Below are 18,047 nucleotides of genomic sequence, written 5' to 3'. Positions count from 1 at the left end.
CTATAGCAGCTACGCCACATGTCGCTGGATTTGAGTATCAACCTCTCCTACTGTGGGTGCACTTACCCAGGCTGAAGTTCTGGTTTAATCATGCTTTTAATTACGGGTAAACTTCAACCTGATAGTTCAGCATGTTTAGCACTTGTCTCCATATCTAAATCACTTCTTTCCGAGGCGCACAGTCAAGCTCAAAGCAAAAGTAAGAGACGTAATAATCCTTGTACCATCTCTTGTGATACCTTTTCGCACGACAGAAGTGGCGCTCGTGACAGCGTTTTCTTTAGCGTTGCACGACCTCGATCTTGTCGTAGAGGAAAAGTACACGCAATGTTTCATTTGCAACAATAGATAACACGACAACAGAAATTATTGTAGTATCTCTAGACACAGCTTGCCACGGCAGATATTCTTCTACCATTATTGAACTAAGGTTACAAGAACAAACGACTGTCTCGAGCGTTAATAACTGTGCAAGAATGATGTATCATAGCATAATATGAGTGTTCCTGACATGCAGAATCTTTCAGAGACCCGCAAAAAGAATTGGAAGACCAGACACGCATGTGTAAGGCCTAAATAGCTAAGTAGAACATGTTCTCGGGATAGTTGGTTCAATACTTCAGACATGGTAGTTGCGCGAAACACACGCACCCGCACCCTGTCGTGTGTGTGTGTGTGTGTGTGTGTGTGTGCGCGCGCGAAAACATGACGTACTTGCCTGCTTAAAATAATATATAGCGAAGCATACGCTTCGTTTTAGGAAACATATTTATTTTACTCGACGTTTCAACCGTGGGACCGATCTTACCGCCAACACCGGCGTTACCGCCAACACTGTAAGACTATGTGACATTTATATTTTCGCTCTTGCTAACCTTCTCCACTTTCTAGTGTTCTGACATAATTCTGTCCATCCGTGAACAGGGTCTCAAGTTTTGCAGAGCGAAAAAAAATTTCAGGATTTGCCGCACAGTGGAGCGCTTTAACAGTGAAATGCCTGCAGGTTTTCTGGTTCGCGCTCAACATCATTTTCGGTTCTGTGCCGCTCTATTCTGACTTAGTATTAACAAATATTCATTTTACCTGAGTTGAAAGAGCCCAGTCTGTCTGTACATTTCACTACTTCCACCTATGATGGTGAGCCTGTAGAAACTGCTGCTAACCAGTGGTAACAAACGGGGACATCTGAGGCGGCGCCCACTTTCCAACTGGTCTTGCGCCCGAAAAAATTTACCACCTAGAATGAAGCAGTCGTGATCATGACCTTTGACATTATAGTGTAAAGAAACTAACCGCGTTTCGTGGTACACATCGCACAACATGACATTACGGAAACCAACAGAACTTATGAGAGCTTCACACGTCCGCTTGAGTTATGACAGGTAGGCAGAGTAACGGCGGTAAAGACATGCCAAGCAATAAGAGGAAATAATCCATCACGGAATTCACGAAGCCTGAAAAGTCCGACAGCGCTTAATTAGTCGCTAGAGCAGGCGTGATGTGTCGCGAGTAAAACGAAAAGAGCGCACAGGCTGAACCGTAGTGAGCAGGACGAAGAAAAACTGCGAGCCAAGTATCTTCAACTTCCCTAATTGGCTCAGCTCAATAACGTAACGACGGCTCTGGACAGAGCTGCCTACGCCTGGCTCTAATTGCCGGAACCACTGGCTTGGAACGAGCTGACGTTGACGCTGACGATGACGTCAGTCTTGTCACTTGCTCCAACGGTGCAAAATTGTTCTTCATGGGAGGAATTTTTTTTTTCTCTGCATGATTTTTCTGCTTTGCTTCGTCTCAGTGTAGCTGTCTGCAGCGTTGCGGCACATGTGGCGACAGCTTGTGCACGCTGAACACACTGGGGCTACGAAGAAGAATGACGTAAGTCCTTTAACGCGCCTCACTTCACTGTGATACAGTCCGCTAGCAATTGAATCACATATTTTTGTGCCAGCGATTGCGGCAATGCTGCAAACTAAGCTGCATCGAGTCGCTGCTGCCAACTACCATCAGCGCAAGGTGCACATTCAAAGTTTTCGAAAGAGCGGAGGCCGTGAGGCTAAGACGCGCGCTAGGAACAAGAAAGAACCCGTTCGCTCTTAATACGCGGACAACCAGGGTTTCCGCATCGCAACACTCTTTCAGACCTGACGTCCTGCGAAGGGCCATTAACTTTTGAGCTACCAAATGGCCGTCCACAAGTGAATCGCTGGTTTTAAGACGTCGCTCGTCTCGAAACTTTTACTGGAACCTGCTGAAACTTTCCTTGCACTAGGCCTCCGAACCATTTTTCATTGCCTAAAGTTGAACTTTGAGAAGACTTAAGGTAGCAGCTAATTTATTGCTTTAAGATCACGCCCGTGATTCCCTGAAAGACGCTTCTCGAAGAAGATCCGTGCTTCAAAGAAGTTGTTCACGAAGCTTTGCTAGGTCAACAGCTAATTTCAACGGTTTCGCATGGCATTATTTTGTTGCCCAGGGCCGACCGACAGCATCTTGGTGAGGAGAGCATCACGTGAGATATACTAGGCGGAACAAGCCGCTGTCTCTGCAGGGAACAGGATGACATTGTTGCGGGCTGGGAAGACGACGACACGGGCAGTGACACGGGCGGAGCGTTCGCGGCTCTGCCAGCGGCCGTTAAATCGTCTCACAGCCAGTTCTCATGTCTCGTCCTGCTTGCCGCCATGCGGCATTATTACTGGTGCAAAAACTTAATGCCATGAATGAAACGCTTCATTCCATTTAGCGTGGACGGCAGTTACTGCGAGTAGCCGTGGCACGTATTTCAAGAGTGCATGTTGTTGGCCGAGTCGGTCGTACATCGTTGAGTAAAGGTACTGCGCAAATTCTCGTGCGTGTTTTTATTATTTGGCGCAGTACCTTTACTGAGCCGTGACACCTTCGCTTCACAGCAAAGTACTACAAGAAAACAAAAGAAGAAGAGCGCAATTCTTGTTTTACATATGGCAAGGATGAAAGAGTGTCCAAATCTCAACTCATTCGGATGATGTTGAGTTTCGTTGGGCGTCTTTTTTCTATTCTGCTCTAGATAAGGAGCTGCGCGAAAGTAACGCGACCAAGTCTTTATCGTGCTTTTAGTTATTTCAATTTTCGCGAGACTAGAGGACGAGCGGTGCGATTACCCGCTCTGGTGCAGGAAATATCTGGGCTTGCAAAAGTGTCTTTTTATTATTAATAACTCCTGGAGATTAATGATTCTACCTCTTCAGTAACCCTCTCTTTTGTTCCGCCTGTAACTTTCCCGCGTTGCGAAATTCAAAGCACAAAGGCTGTTTTAATTACGCGTTCTTTTTGTTCAAAAAGCTAATCGCTGCCTGACGTCTTCACGGACGCACAGACGGGTTGCACACTAATCATCATGCAAGAATATAGATTTGGGATTTCTTAATCACAGCATCAAAACCGAAGAAAAAACGCTGATGACAGGCGAGCCAACAGGCTGAAATATCCGCACTTAGAGTAATTGGAACCTCAAAGCTTCGCTTCTACAACGCTTTCCCATCTGCACATGGGTAGTAACCTGAGCATCTATCTGGCCACACTGTTCGCTTCCTGCGGCGCTAACTTGCCAAGGAGCAAATTAATAACTCGTCATTCTCCCTATTCATCTGGAGAACGGGCCGGAGGGAAGCATTAGGAATATTTTTGTTTTAAATTCCAGGCTGCTTTTTTATTTCTTCAGGGGGAGTTGCAGCTTTTCATACGCGCCAGTTTTCATGACCATAAATCAGGCGGGTCATTACCTCCGGGCAGGCTGAACGCGCGTAGCTTTCGCTGAACTTTTGTGTTGATTTACGTTATTTGACCGCTGTGCCGTCGGATATCGAAAGTACAATGCCAGCCAAGCAGAAATGGAAAGAATGATAGAACAAACTAATGAAGTCCAGTCCTTTTTCCGATGAAGGGCATCGTTTATCAACACAGCGGTAGATATCGGCACACTTGTCCTTGTAGGTCTTTCCTCATTGTTGTTTTTGATCATTTTAGACTTATTTGTATTTTTCTTTTTGCCGTTTAACTGATGTTCAGGGAAAAGCACGAAATAGGCTTCATCGACATATTGATTTAACTTGCGCAGCTTCCGACAGTAAAAGCTCGTCCGAAACGGCAAAACGGGGTTTATTCTTTGCAGTCGGGGCTGACATCCACGAGCGGCTTTCCGTCCAGTCGTCGTTCTAGAGCTTGTTTACAGCCTGATTCACCAAACAGTGTCAAGAATATGTGTACATGAGCAAAGCGTGTATCTGCTTCTACGCACAAGCACTGACGGGCTGAGCTCGTGCACTGGGAAGCACAAACCTCCACTATTAACAGTGATGTTTGCTTTGCGTTTAAAACATTCCGACAAACTGAAATTTTGTGACGCACAAGACTTACAGGGTTTTAGGCTTAGTGCAATTAAAACAAGGTACAGTCTTTGTCAAAAGTAAAAGGCCCAAACGCCGTGCTGTATGCTTCGTTACGCACTGACAGCGCTCCACATCTCTTCCTCACCCCTCTGCAACCGCGATAAACAAAGAGCGGTTACGTAGGATTTGCCCAACTTTTGAAAAGATTGTCGGCACATACAGGTTACTGCTACACAATGTCTGAAAACGGATTACGGCCCCAGGATTAGGGCTTCACATCCCAGCGACGCAAAAAATTAGCATGCGTTCAAATTATTGGCGGCTTCTTTCGGCCGATGCTGATGCTGAAACTGATTACGTTATGAAAATAACATTGATTCCACTTACGTTTCATTTTGGCCAAAATCAAGATTGCGTCGGGCTCTTCGGCAGTTGTGGTCGATGCGCACGAAATGTATTCGGGTTGTATGCGACCGTTCATTGCAGAGAAGATTAACAGGCTATTGAACTACAAACTTAAGTTGAACAAAATGTCATGTTTGCTTACGCCCTATGTACCCGCCGCGGTGGCTCATTGGTTAGGGCGCTCGACTACTGATCCGGAGTTCCCGGGTTCGAACCCAACCGCGGCGGCTGCGTTTTTATGGAGGAAAAACGCCAAGGCGCCCGTGTGCTGTGCGATGTCAGTGCACGTTAAAGATCCCCAGGTGGTCGAAATTATTCCGGAGCCCTCCACTACGGCACCTCTTTCTTCCTTTCTTCTTTCACTCCCTCCTTTACCCATTCCCTTACGGCGCGGTTCAGGTGTCCAACGATATATGAGACAGATACTGCGCCATTTCCTTTCCCCCAAAACCAATTATTATTATTACGCCCTATGTACAGTACGTACTAACATAGCTCAGTAAGGCATGTTGCTAGACTAGTTGGTTTAGCATTTTTTTGAAGCTTGGAAAAAATCCACCTTGGCGCAAATCAATTCACAGACAAAAGAGAGTCCGTTCTCTCCTTGTCTATTTTGTCTGTGTGAGTTTATTTGCGCCAAGGTGGATTTTTTTCCAAGGTTAAAAAAAGTACTTACATATATTGGCGCATTCATTCTTACCGTGGCGTTCGTCTTCGAAACTGCGCGAAAAACACAGGACACAGCAAGGGACCCCCACACAAGTGCAGACTTCCAAATTTTATTTGAAAAATTACGAGGAGTCTTTGTATGCCTGCTACAACCACCGCCTAGCAAAACAAAAACAAGGGCAAATATTTTCCTGGAAGGCTCACATTCAGTGCGCGATATCATGCAGGTTCTGGACCGAGGGAAGAGGCAAAGAAGCGGCGAAAACATCCTATCCGATGCTGGCTACATGACATTCAACAACAGCCACGAAGCTAAAACCGAAGCTGGAATGATGAAAATGAACGTGGCACTATCACCCTCAGTATGAGCTGCACCGCGCGAGCGCCCAGGCAGGCGCCGGCGCGGTGTATCTCATACTGAGGGCGATAGTGCTAGCAAGAAGCACGGTAAGAAGGCGAGGGTGCAGCCGTAAAAAATAAAGCTGAAACCAGCGACACGTAAGAAATAACGATGACAAATGTAAAGACGAAATGGTGGGCGCAAGAATAAAAATGACGGTGCGGATCGGTTCCTTTAAAAATGGGATTTCATTATCTGAGATTTCATTATTGTTCCGCATTTTTGGTGATTGGGAAGGTGTCAATTATCTCCATTTCTGTTCTGCTTCTAGCCGTTGCAAGGAATGCTGCGTTATCTAGTTGCGGCCGATAATAAATTTCCTTGCACTTAATTGCAGTGAATAGCCAGACTGCTTCCCGGCTTATTGACCATATTGCGTTCGTGTTCGCTGGCCCTTCAATTCAAGCATCGGGCAGTTTGAATGATGTATCCACAAGATCCCGGAACTTTATAGATGACTTATGTGGCGCATTGTGTGTACTTCCGGATCCACACCAACAAGGCTACCAGCACCATCTCGCTTGTAGCAGATGTCATCTTTCCAGGAAACATGCAGATCGTCCTGGAAAAGGGTCCGAACTTCTCCTTTGGCCCGTTGCCCAAATGATCTCATCTTTTGGCAACCGTGCGACACATTGCCCGAAGCTCTGCCAATCAAGACGAGCGAAGTGTTATCGGCGACGGCGGCGACTGTCTCATCCGCACTGTAAGTGTGCATCGATCATCAAGGACACCTGTTTAAAGAGATTTTTTGCCTACATGAGAGACAACGGCCTTACCATCATACAGGCTGATAAAAAAGACGGCTTTGCTGTTAAGCCAGCCGGAATGTCTGAAGAAAAAGCGATGCAGGCGATCAGCAAGAATCTCCGGCCGAAGGAGTTTTGCGAGAAGAGGCAAGGAAAGGCCGCCAGGAAGCTTCTGAACAAGTGACAGCTCGAGATCGTGAGCAGTGATGTCAAGAAGGACCGGAATCCATGGGTTCTAGCGTGCGTTTTTCACAGGAAAAACGCACAGGGCGGATTGTCCTCTTCCCATTGATAATTTCGGAGAAGGACGTCTGGTAGCGATTGGTAGCGGATTTCAAGAGCCACCTGAACAAGTTTAAGAGCGCGCGTTGTTGGGCTAGTCGTTCAATCATGGCAAATAAAAGGGGTCGCTGCGCTCGTTGTGTTCCCTTCTCGTCTGTGTCTTTATGTGCGCAGTACCTCCCTTTATTTACCACCTGAACTAAGTAGTGGAACCGGACCCGTGTTTAGTCCACAGTTCAAAAGAACTTGTGGTCACACTTGAAAAGGACATAACATCTGCTACCACGACCTTCTCGGTAGATATAGAGGTTTTCTACAACTCCTCATGAAGCTTTGTTGGCAGCCCCGTCAGGTAAGAATTTGAAGAACACGGCGAAGTCAGCTTCCGTAATACAGTTGAAATGTATTTGGATAATTTCCTTGACTTGTTGGACTTTTACCTTGCTTCGACGTCGGTTTGCTATCAAGGAGAGTTTTACATTGAGAAAAGTGGTATTTGCATTGTATTTTGCGTTGCACCGGTGCTATGTAATATTTTCTTTCTTCCTTCGACCGGCGCTTGGAACAATGCCTGTCAAACGAACATAATGTGCTCGTTTTTCGTTAAGTAGATGACTATCTCGTGATCCTAAACCCGCCTTCTAATTCTTGCTTGCCTGAATCTTAGCAGCATTCTTAATGTTTTCAGCTCTGAAGGAGCTCTGTTTGGCTATAAAAAGAACGGCAAAGGAAATAATTGAGGACTTACTAGTCGCCAAAAATGCGGAACATGTGTGAGTACGCTATCCATTCCACTTTCAGATAATGAAATTCATTTTGTAGCGAAAGCTACATTGGGCGCGAACTCGCAGTTTCGCCGTGCTCGCAGTCCCACCGTGGTCTCACCGCACCACGTGATTGGTTACGTGATCAACCGCGTGACGGACCACGTGACCAGCCACGGCATCGCGCCGCCGGTAGCTTCTCCGCATCACGGGACCAACCACGTGGTCGGTGGCTGGAGCCACTGAAATCCCAGCGCACACCCTGAATAAAATAAAAAAAAAGCCTGTGTTGAGGCTGGGAATTGAAACAGGGCTTTTGGCGTTTGAGGCGGAGACGCTACCACTCCGCCACGACGGCTCAAGGTATAATCATGAATAAAGGCGCATGCAGTGAATGCGCGCCTGTCATATATGAACTCTTCCGAACCAGATGTCGCCGCGCTTTCGCTACGTATATCCTGGCCTAACAGAGCAACGCCATCAATTTTTTTAAAAGGTACAGATTCGCGCTGTAATTTTTATTCTTGGGCCCACTATTTCGTCTTTACACTTGTTCTCGTTGTTTGTTCCGCGTCATTGGTTTAAGCTTGGGTTTTAAGCTTGCAGCCTTGCCTTTTTACCGTGTTTCTTGTTGGTACTATGTCCGTCTTCATTGTTCCAGCTTTGCTTTTAGCTCCGTTGGTGTTCTTGAATGTCACGTAGCCGCCTGATTTTTTATCATCGGATAGGATGTTTTCGCCGTTTCGTTGCCTCTGCCTTTGTTCCGGCACCTGCATGATACCGTGCAGTGAATACGAGATTCTACGCAGATAACTGCTTTTGTTTTTGTTTTGCGCTGTTGCTAGGTGATGGCGCTATAGGGCATAAAAAGACTGCTTGTAGTTTTTCGCATACAAGCTGGAGGTCTGCGCTTGTGCGCATGTCCCTTGCCCTGCCCTGTGTTTTTTGGTTAGTTGCGAAGATGCATGTAACGCGCCAACTAGCCCATCAGAAAACACTTACCGTGGCGAACTTTTTGTTGCTATTAAATTTTCAGTTGGAGCTGGAAACGCACTCCATGTGGCAGCTGCGGCTGTCAGGATAGAACTGGGAAATTAAAACCTTCTGTAAATAGGCTGTACAGCTATGTTACTGTCAGAGTATTTATTGTTATATCTCTATATTTCTGCAACAGTGAAAGGAATGGTATGAAATATTCTGTCATCGGACAGTGGGATTTTTTGTTCTTCTAGAGGAAGCGCGGGCTTCAAATGAACGAGTTTTTCTAATACGGATAACGAAAGAGAAAAACTGTAAAAGATGACGCCCTGATTGCTTCGGCGCTCTGTTAATAGCTGAAAACTCTGTTCACACTTGTTTTGTATGATTGCTTTGAAGTGTGCATTTATGCCCATATTTTTTGAGCCGAAGCAAAAAGGGCAATGGATGAAGCGAAAAAAAGTTCTAACAAATTCTTTTTATTGTAAAAACAATGCTTTGAACAAAATTACGAGGATATTGATGAATAAAATATGAATAAGAGGAGGCCGGAGAGCAAAATGCAAAATTGCAAACGACGGCTGAAAAAGAAGCAAATGCGACTTAAGTCACCGGAGGGAGACAGCATATTAGCACGCGGTGTTTATGGGATCGTAATACAAAGATTTCAGCCCCCATATAATTGGGATGGCAGTAAAATAAAACAGGGTTTCATGCCTCTCTATGCGCTTTATCCTTTAACGAGGTATGGACACATAGATGTTGGCATCAAATTTGAAAAATATTTCGACCCGACTACTTCCGTTCCCACAGCCCGGGTCGCTTTGGGACGTTAAACCCAGTAAACCAAACAGAACCATTGCTTCGGTCCTTATGTAACTGAGATGCAGTTCAAAAAGAAAACTGTGCACATGATAACTTTTAGAGGAATGAAGACAGTTCGGCGAAAATGCTGCTTCAATAGCTTCGAGCCTGTCGGTGCTACGTTGTAAGCGCTGCAGAGATCAAAGAATTCTTTATCTGGGCTCCACATTATATGCTAGATCACGTGGTTGGTGCGCGAAAGCGAGGACTTTTGGGTATGCCGCTTGATCGTTATAACTTCGTTTCTGCTGGACACGCCGAAAACGCAGTCGACAGCAGCTTTGCGTTTTGCTGCTCCAAATGGGGCCCCAAGTATACAGTCGGCTATAAACACCAATTATGATCCGAAAGTTGTCGCAAATTCCTTGTTGCAAATTGAGGTAGGTTGGTCTTCTGCCGAGATCACTGCAAGCTCAAGTCAAACTGCGTTTGGTTAAGATGTCTGATATCTTCACCTTTGTTTTCAACGCTTCCTTTTTACTGCTTCGCTTCCAATAAACCTCCAGTTGTCAGTAGAACTCGTGTTGTCATTTCTCTCGTCCCGTTTTCTGCGCTAGCTGCTTGAGACATGCAGCCTGTGCGGCTACAAATGCCCACCTCTTCTACGGTTCCGCAGTCGCATGAGGCTACATGCCATTCAGAAGCGTTTCGTGCAGCTACTGCGCCGGAAATAGGTTGAAGAGCAGCGTACAGGGGATGCCAGAAACCGGCCGGGAAATCGGCAGCCGCGCTGCGCACTTTCGCCGCCCTCACCGCTTGCGACAGAGCACCGCGTAAATTATTAAGCTTGGAGTGCACTAGTGGAATTTTTCGCTTCTTGCCTGTGCCCAGCTCATTTACCATAATTCTCGGCGACGGCAAAACCGTCACTCTCCCAGCTCACCGCTCGGATGCATGCATCGCCCGAGCGCGTTCGGAAGCACGTGGCGGACGACCGCGCGAGAGAGGAGGCTGGGCGATGTGCAACTTGTCGCTACTCGGCAGAGCTGACCGAGGGACGTACTAGCAGTCATTTCGTGCCGAGGACTACTGTTGTCATCATACGTCATTTAGGCCGCGCTGTTGCAATTTAGGCGCAAAATGTTCCGGGTGACTGACAAAGTGTGTAGCGGTGATGGCGTTGTGACTGCGCGCGTAGCAGAACATTGCTGACATGATTGCGCAGCACTCTCACCATTCCGGGTCTTCATTTTCAATTTCGTGGTGCACATGGCTCATAAATTATTGATGCATTGCGGATTAGTTGCAGTCACTGTATAGTTTTAATTTCGACATAAGGTGCCGCACTGATTACATGAGATTACGACTACATATAGACTATGCAAGTGCAGAAGTTCGACACCCAGAATTTTTGTCGTCACGTAAAGGATGTTACTGTTTTTAAAGAAATCGCTTCTAACCACGCGGGCGGATATTAAACGAAAACGTAAACAACGCTAGAACAGGGCATTCAAACCTCAGTGTCGCAAGGCTATGCCTAGAGGGAAAAGTGGCGTCGAGGTAGTTCATCCAGCGTGGAATCCGTGGATATGAAACGCGATTCAGCAGTAACTCTTCTCTAGGCAAACCTCTAAGGAATACTTTAGCTCTTTCAGCCTAAAGCCGAACATACGCTTGCGCTCAATTTATTGAAGAAGCGAAAAACGCACTGTTCAATTAATATAATCTGAACACAAAGGAGGGCTACGCGACGCAGCTTCGATTTCGCAGTAGAATTCACGTTTTCGGCCCAGCATTAGCCAAGCCAATTACGAAGTGTAATTCAGAACCAAAGGTGTGAAGCGCCTTTTCAGAATATACTGTGGCGCCCCATTTCCTTCAGTTACGTTTGAGAAACCCTGTGGTTCAACCACAGGTTACCGGAAGAAGACAAAAATGCCTGCAAAAAAATTTGCTGGCGGTTTAGCATTGCTAAGCACAAAATATTGCGCGAAAAAAGTTTTTTCGCAGGTGGACACAACCGCCAGGTACCTGAGAGCGCGATAGGGGATATTCAAAATTCCGCAAGTGCGCTTTTCCGCATAACACTGTTGCCCAAGACAAGAGGACTGATCATGCGTTCCCAGCTGAAACAAAGCAAGGAGGACTTGCTTTTTGTTTGGTTCTTCCAAAATACGTCTCTTACATTCTATCCACACACTTAGCGCCAGTCCTGTACCGTTCGCTTTTTTTTTTTTATAGAGAAGTCGGCCATCTTTTCTTTGGCAACATAGTTACGTGTAGAAGCGCACTTGCGGAATTTTCGCCATCCCCTACTGAGGCTTTCTCAATAGGTTCTCAATAGGGGATACGCATAGCAGGCGAGCGAAAATGCGAATCTGCTACTGCTCGAAAACTAAGCCTCGCGTATGTTCGGCCACTGCAGCCAAAGGTGCTCAGTAAAGAACTCTCGGCAAATCCCAAAGCTGACATTGCACCGCCATTTTCCGTGCTGTTCCATTTCTCTGTTGTGTATGTCCAAAAGTAGCAAATCTAAGCAGGAAGGGAGCTTAAAACAAACTTGCAGCGCAACCATCAGCGGCTTTGATTTTAGGGCGCTCTCTATTTCGCAAGAGTTCTCTTCACATCGTCCAGACGCAGCAAGAGACCGAATTTCCGCAACGTGTCTACGCTAGCTCAGCCTTGCCTTTGCCATTAGTGGTAACGATCCCCGTGGTCAGGGCACGACGAACGACGGCGCTGAGTCGTGCGTCTCACTGCGCAGTCCCCACCGCATTGTTCTGGAGGCACTCAAGAACAGCGCGTTGCAAGGCGGCAGGCGCTTGTGCGCGACACGTGCTGACCGGCTGCAGCTCTCTTCGGGAGATAATGTACCACGGCAAAATGCGCAATATCAACTCCATCGCTAATTTTATCTTTGGCTTCAAAAGTTTTGCTGTGGTGAGGCAGAAATATTGTGTCCCTGGTTTCAGTACCTCACCGACCACGGCAACGATCGAGTAGCTACGGTGATGTTTAAAAGCGGATGTGAAGACATTTCTCTGTTGCATGAAATGAAAAAAAAAAAACTAGAAATAATTTCTAAGGCTCATAGAAGCTCACAGTGCAAGACAACGGTGTAGAATTACAGATCGGATGATTCGCTGTGCTTCCTCACTGCGGGGTCTTTATGACTGCAAGTTGGAAGCATTCTGTTTGCTCTCATACACGCACAACCATCATGCATGCCTGCAGGATGACTCCCTCAAGGTTATCCTTGCGCTGATGGTGTGCTTGTGGCTTGAATCGCTACACTCGTTCTCTATCGACGAAACCATGATGAGGCTTTGACACAGCACAGCGCATTTCAGTGCCCAGGCTTTTTTTTTACAAAACATTTTTGATTGTTCCCTCTGTGTTCATCAGCGCGTGAAATGATTGGCTTTCTGGAAATGTATGGCATGAAGCACGCTATTTGGCAATTTCTTCTTTCCTTTCAGATACATTCCCTGCCAGGAATCTCTTTAATGGTCAGAGTAGCATGAAAGCCCGTTCTCGTTCCCAAGTCGGATGCGCTAGGCGCTCAGAAGCTTTTTAACGTAACAGTGTATAAATTAGAGGCTAAACGCCATTACTAGCGCGTCCTATCGCGCATAAATGGGAGGGGAATGGATTGCCTAACACCCGCTGCCGCAGACAGCTTCTCATATAAAAAAAAACAGAACTGCCGTTTCGAAGAGACAGCGATAACGACTGCCATAACTTACAGCGCTCATATACTCCGCCCACGGCGTTCGCGGCCGTCTGCTGCCGTGCGCTCTTAGCACAGCGTCTGCGAAACTTGCACTTTATGCTATAGAACTTCATCAGGCGCTTGAACTGCAGAGTTGTGCGCAACGCAGTTTTGAGCACGAGATGGCTACCAGCAGAAATTGAAAAAAAAATTGAGAACGGTGTCAACGCGTTTACGCTGACAGCTGCGGTGTCTTGACAAACGTTTTTTTTTTTCTAGTGGATCTATTTTGTCCTTTTTCTATGCGAAGACAGCGCAGCTCTTAGGAAAGTACACAGTGGGAATCGGCGAATCTGGGTACAAGCTGAGGAAGCCGCTTCCACATAAGGTGCGCGCCAATTGATCTCAGTAGCTGACAATGCCTTCCTGTTTTAATGCTTGGTTTGGCTTATGGGTCTGCAACGTCCCAAAGCGACTCAGGCTATGAGGGACGCCGTAGTGAAAGGCTCCGGAAATTTCGACCACCTAGGGTTCTTTAACGTGCACTGACATCGCAGAGTACATGGGCCTCTAGAATTCCGCCTCCATCGAAATTCTTCAGCCGCGGCCGGGATCGAACCCGCCTCTGTAGGGTCAGCACCCGAGCGCTATAACCACTGAGCCACCGCGGCGGACCGTTCTAATGGTTTATGAGGGTTTAACGCCCCAAAGCAACTCAGGCTATGAGGGACGCCGCAGTGAAGGGCTCCGAAAATTTCGACCACGTAGGGTTCTTCACCGTGCACTGACGTCGCACAGTGCACGGGCCTCCAGAATTTCGCCTCCATCGAAATTCGACTGCCACGGCCGGGATCGAACCCGCGTCTTTCGGGTCAGCAGCCGGCGCCGTAATCACTGAGTCACCGCGGCGGACGCCTGTTTTAATGTGTCTGCCCTGATCAGTCCTTGCACACTGTGCCTTTTTGAAAGACTACGCATCGTAGTTCACGAGTGGATCATACGAACTAATGTGGACGCAACGTTTGGGATACGAAGGCGTAATTGCAAAATTAATGAAGAACATGAGCAAGCGGGAATGCCGTCACGTGCGACACGTGACGGGTCGCATGACACGGTGCGGCCCTTGTGACTCCATCACATCCTGCCCATCGTGGCAGACCAGTTATCGATTGGTCGCGAGGGGTGGCTCGGGAAAAGCTTCACGGGCAGCTGTGTTTGAAATAACCACCTGCCAGGGCATTGGCGCATTGCCTATAGCCACCGGGCCACTGCGCCAGGAGTAGATTGAGCACTACCAGCGGTCTCCGCGTATATGCAATTCCCAGGAATTCCGCGTATATGGGCATTAGCTACAGCAGAATCAGCAACAGAAAATACCAACACGAGCTGAAAATGGCCCTTTACATGCGAGGCATTCCTAGTCCGGGACGGAGCCGCCACCCGCGCCCGGCAAGGCGCCTGGCAGCGCTTCTACGTAGTTCGCCGCTCCGCGCGTCCGTTTCAGCGTACGTAGCAGAGCGATTCGGGCGATGGCGTTCCGCGGACTCCCTGGCAGTGCTGCAACACGCTGTCGCGTTCCACTCTTAAAGGCGAAGCTTAAGCGTCTTCCAATTTTTTACCTTTCCACTTGGCTGTAGCTGCCGTGAAACCGGCTCGCCTCCTTTCCAAAAGGCTGCCGCTACCCTCCGTTTCACTTGGCTGCAGCTGGCGTGCACGGGTTTCGTCCTTTCCGCGTGGCTGCCGCTTCCGCGAAATGGGTATTGCTCCTTCACCAGGACACATAACATAGGATGTCTCTCTCTCCACTTGGCCACCTGCCAATCGTGGCATGTGGCAGCTGGAGGCTTCAGCGGGACATGTTACGGCTTTTTCGCTGCTGACCCACCTAGTACTAGTACAGTCCGCCTACCAGCCGTGGCAAATGGCAGCTGGGGCTTGACCCGCAAACAGGACAGCTTGTTCGCTTTTGTGCTGGAGCGGTAAAAGCCCGTTTCGTCTTATGAGATCGCTCGTAACGATACTGTCCCATATAAAATAAACTTCATAGGCTGTCTGTTGCGAGAGGCCCAATGATGACGAACACTTGGTTTCAGGACATCAAAGATATTGACTTGAAATGTATGTTTTAACTTGGCAGATGCACATGTAGACTAACACTTTCTTTCTACGACTCAAGTATAGCGGAACGGGCTTAGTCATCGTCCTGTCGCAACGTAAGGCTCATTGGTCGCACAAGATATGACGTCAGTTTGAGACCTAATGATGTCCCCATGCTGTCCACACTGTCGGGAAGTTTGCGATAACTTCAACATGGTGTGGGCATGCTAGAAGAATCCATCCCTCCCGCCTTCCCGCAATATAGAGGCATGGGTGGTGGCCCTATCAAACTGCTCGGGCTGTAGTCTCAACGGGCTCTAGTACAACGGGCGCGGGTGGCGGCTCCGTCCCGCGGTATGTTACGCGGTATGTTAAATGTGTCTATTGTCTACAAAGCCGTGATACGTATTTCTGCGAATCGTGTGCAGTTGGTATTTTTCTTTGTTATCAAGTCAAGTGTGTGATAACCATGCGAATGTGAGAATAAGACGTGGTGGCAACGTTTGTGTTGTTGACCCCGAGACGGCCCTAGAGGGGTCGAAAGGGTTTAGCCCAGACCGCCCCCAAGCATCTCGAATTCAACTCAGACATGAGATCGTGCTGAAGCTCTGAGAGAGCGAGGCTAGTTAAAGGGAACCAGAAAGGGTATCTCAATAAAGGTGAAATATGTCTTCTATCTAAAGACGCCGCTTCATAATTATCCTCCAGCAAGAATTATTTTAATGCGTTTTATGGAAGCTGAGTTATATGCAGACAAAATTTTAACTTCCGCGTCTTCGCGCCTTTCCTTCTCTCGCACGCCAAAACGTGTCGCTCCTCCGCCGGCCCAACCTACTCGGCCCCTCCCCTACCTCCGCCGCCTGCGGCGCGCGCGGAGTGGCTGCGGCCGCGGTAGCGCGTGACGTAAGAAAGAATTTGGCGCTGTGAACCAATGATAACCCCGGTTGATGACGTCACGTGCACGACGTGACATTGTATGCCAGGTTTCCGCGCGAAAGCCCGGCACCGCTCAACGCCGCGAGATGCGAAAGTGGGAATTTTTAAAAATTTGTTGTAAATTTCCCGCTCGCTTTTGAGGTCTCGTACGCGGCATGGACGCTTGGTGGCCTGTACTTTACATGGTGCAAGCATTTTAAAGCCAAGCTGGCCCCCGCGTGAGGGCCCGTGGATGACACCCTTCCCAGGAAACCGACGGCGGCCACAACGAGCCATGCGATCCGCTGAACTCGGGCGCTGTGCGGAGCTCGAGTGTCGAGGCCGATCGAGAGGTGGCCGAAAAGAGAGTCGCCACAACCCTTGGCCCTGTCCTCCTCCGGCGTCACTATAATGATTTATTACTAAAGACCAACAACGTGCCCTGCAGACCTCTGTTGAACTCAAGCTGCGTCGGCTGACCGTTCCACTGGTGGGGTGCAAATGTCGCAGTGAAAGCTTCCGCCACATTGGCGGTGATCGCTTCTTAACTGGTGAAAGTGCAGCAAGACTTTTGACTAAGATAGAGATAGATATCACGCGTAAAGTCTGCCTTCCATTGTGACAACAGTATGGAACAGAGGCGCAGGGAACACAAACGTAAATTACGCCTACCTTCAAAGCCTTAACTTTTTCACGTTCTTGCGAGAAAATTCATATCTTGCGAGGCGTCAACTCGAGAGCAAAAAACAAGCATGTTTAAGTAAAACGCAGGATGACGCTGACACTATCAACAGACTTACTGTCCAGAGCAAAGACGCAGCAGACGTGCTTAACCGTCGTTTTTATACTTTTCTGTCATGTTACCACTATACTTCATCTAAGACTGGTATCTGTCTTTAAATATAGGCTTCTTGAGTTAGAAGAACGCACAGTCAGCGGTGGTGTGCGTCATAATGCAGCTGAGACGGGCTAACTGTTACGCTCGCTAAGCAATATTGAATAGCTGCCTGTTTGGCTCCTTGAGAGGTTCGTGGCCCACCGTGAGTGCTATTCATATCAGTTTTTAGACGCCGCTCTAGTCGCCGCTACCCTTCGACCAGAACGATCTCTACTAGCCAAGCCTACGAACGCTTCGCAAAGCGGCGCGGTTGTCCCGTCCTCTTTTCGCAGCGCACTGTTGGGCGCGGCGAGCGGGCAGAAAGCACGTGACAGGCGCGCAGCTGCCGTCTTTTCGGTTTCGCCCGTGTGCGCCCCAGTGCTGTTTGCGCTACTGTTAAAACTTCCTAATGGCTTTAGAAAAGCCATTGGATGCTCAAGGTAAAAGAGGCTTACGAAAAGGGTTCAACTTATGGACAGCGCAGCGAGCTATGAAAAGAGAAATAATAGGTGTAACGTTAAGTGACCGGAAGACGGCAGAGTGCGTGAGGGATCAGGCACGGGTTCATGACATCCTAGTCGACATCACGGGAGAGAAATGGGCTTGGGCAAGGAATCTAATGCGATGGCTGGATTACCGCTGGCCGTTAAGGGTATAACGGACTAAATACCAAGAGAAGGCCAGCATAGCAGGAGGTGGCAGAAAATTAGATGGGCGGATGAGATAAAAAACTATGCGAGGATACAGTGGCCGAAACTGGCAAAGGAACGGAATTATTGGATAGAGATATGGGAAAGGGCTTTGCTCTGAAGTGGGCGCAGTGATGCTGATCATCATGACGATGAATGGCTTTAGGTGAAGCACCGTGTATATTTCATAGTTCTGCTCAGTAAAGCTCTTGGAGTACCAACGTCATGCTTACATGCGCTTGTGTGTTAATCTCGAGCTGACGCCTCGCAAGACCAGCATAGACCGTCTCAGGTTCTTGCAATCTTAAAATTTCTTAGTTTGTAAAACTTGAGCCA

The 18,047-nt window shown here is 47.9% G+C and overlaps 1 long non-coding RNA gene across 1 annotated transcript in view; it reads left to right on the top strand.

The window, feature by feature from the left end:
• Nucleotides 1-1,750: 1,750 nt before the first annotated feature.
• LOC144094527 (uncharacterized) overlaps nucleotides 1,751-18,047 on the top strand; it is a 39,255-nt gene continuing 22,958 nt past the window's right edge. Inside the window, exon 1 of the long non-coding RNA XR_013306515.1 lies at nucleotides 1,751-1,878. This is a non-coding gene — a long non-coding RNA (uncharacterized LOC144094527). The remainder of the gene's footprint in view (nucleotides 1,879-18,047) is intronic.

Source organism: Amblyomma americanum, chromosome 6 (assembly GCF_052857255.1).
Source record: "Amblyomma americanum isolate KBUSLIRL-KWMA chromosome 6, ASM5285725v1, whole genome shotgun sequence".
NCBI classification, from domain to species: domain Eukaryota; kingdom Metazoa; phylum Arthropoda; class Arachnida; order Ixodida; family Ixodidae; genus Amblyomma; species Amblyomma americanum.
The sequence above is the reverse complement of the archived record's forward strand: the minus strand, read 5'-3'. Positions and strand labels throughout refer to the sequence as shown.